General features: G+C 35.0%; 1 long non-coding RNA gene across 1 annotated transcript; it reads left to right on the top strand.

Moving 5' to 3' along the window:
- Nucleotides 1-320: 320 nt before the first annotated feature.
- LOC149657025 (uncharacterized) lies at nt 321-1,002 on the top strand. The gene is made up of 3 exons (XR_016370038.1): nt 321-448; nt 517-666; nt 763-1,002. It is a non-coding gene; the product is annotated as an uncharacterized LOC149657025 (long non-coding RNA).
- The last annotated feature ends 608 nt before the right edge of the window (nt 1,003-1,610 follow it).

Raw genomic sequence — 1,610 nt, 5'->3', positions numbered from 1 at the left:
TTCCATTATAATAGTAAGGAAAAAGCGCAATTGCGAAAACCTTTGGTGGCGATCCCACCTTAGGGAGGCTAGACGTTTCTCGTAACCCTAGCTGATCGCCGCCAAAGAACTTGGAACATATAGCCCCCTAGAATTACACATCCACGCTCGAATTTTTCAATTTCCAAGCTCACTTTTTTTTAAACGATAACTTTATCATTCGTTGGTAGCGCCATCTATAATGCTTGAGACGAAATAATTATCTGTCGTCTGCTTTGCTGAAGCTGAATTTTTCTCATTTGCTTTAATTGCTTATGAATTTGGGCGCATAGACGCGGTAATGAAAATGTTTTTACATATTCTTTTGATATTATTTATTGTGAAAAGTAGGCCTATAATATTAAATATGTTTTGAAGCAATTGTAGGCTTAGCTGTTGTTATTATTGTCCTTAAAATAATATCAATTTGGTAAGCTTTTTTCTAACAGCTTCCATTTTCATTTTTTCATTAAAAATACGAATAACTTTGGAAACTAGAAAGTTCAGATAATGTTTTCATCCAATTTCTTGGGAAAAATGTTTTCACGCATCAGACACCTTTTTACGAGGGATTAAATTTTGAGAGCAATTGTTTTAGAAGCAGTACGACCATCATTTTCAAGGTTTTGCATCCGCAGGAATTTTTTGGTGAGATCATGAATTTTCACTACACTCTCCGAAGGATATATTAAACTACCATGATCTCTAACAATTAATCCTCTGGTCGACGTGGTCGTAATGCAGTAGTCATGAAAACTCTTGTGATTAAGAGGAGGTTTTTCTTGTGCAAGTTTGCATTGATTGCATTTGAGGACTTTGTGCAGTTTCCGTACACAAATCCAGCCAAAATAGTGAATGATGGTGTCTCTCAATAGGTTTGACCCATCAAAATATAAATGTCCTCTGTTAGCTTGGAGAAAATTTGTTGATACCTCAGAAAAATTTGGTGACACAGTATTATCACGAGCCAAGACATTTGCACAACCAGAAAGGGGTTCTTATAAGCTCCATTAAATTTTAAAATAGTTCCATCCACCTTTTTGTCTTACTACTCCGAAAAAATATCTAAATGGTTTTGAGACAGTTTGTACGTTGGAAGGTAATTTTTGTTTTGATTAAACAATATATTAGTAGATATCAACAGATTTTGATGACCCTAAACTATCGCTCTTTTTGCTAGCCTGACTATGTTTTCCATAATTAATGATTAAAAGTTTGAAAACACCGTTGGAGTCTAAAATTTCTTTGATAAAATATAATTCCATCTCTTAGGCGTGGGTTTGTGGGTACACGCAAAAGTAATGTAGAATAGCGGTTTTGCCCAAGTGACAAAAAACTTATTTTGGTGACTTTCCGATAGTCAGATATTTGAAAATGATTGCTAATAGCAGGGTTGCCACAGTACCTGGAAAACCTGGAAAAGTCAGGGAATTTAAAAATGGGTTGAAAAGTCAGGGAAATTGATTTAAGTGAGTAAAATTTCTGGGGATAAGTCTTTATTGAAAGAGTAATGAAAGTTTTCTCCTCATCCTCTCTTCATAACGCAGACTGAACTCTTGAGCAATCCTTAAAAATGCTGTCTAGACTCTAGA

This window comes from Phalangium opilio, unplaced genomic scaffold (genome assembly GCF_054372755.1).
Source record: "Phalangium opilio isolate 3A_F unplaced genomic scaffold, DU_Popi_V2 ptg000077l_1, whole genome shotgun sequence".
Classification (NCBI taxonomy): domain Eukaryota; kingdom Metazoa; phylum Arthropoda; class Arachnida; order Opiliones; family Phalangiidae; genus Phalangium; species Phalangium opilio.
This window is presented reverse-complemented; position numbering and strand designations above follow the sequence as displayed.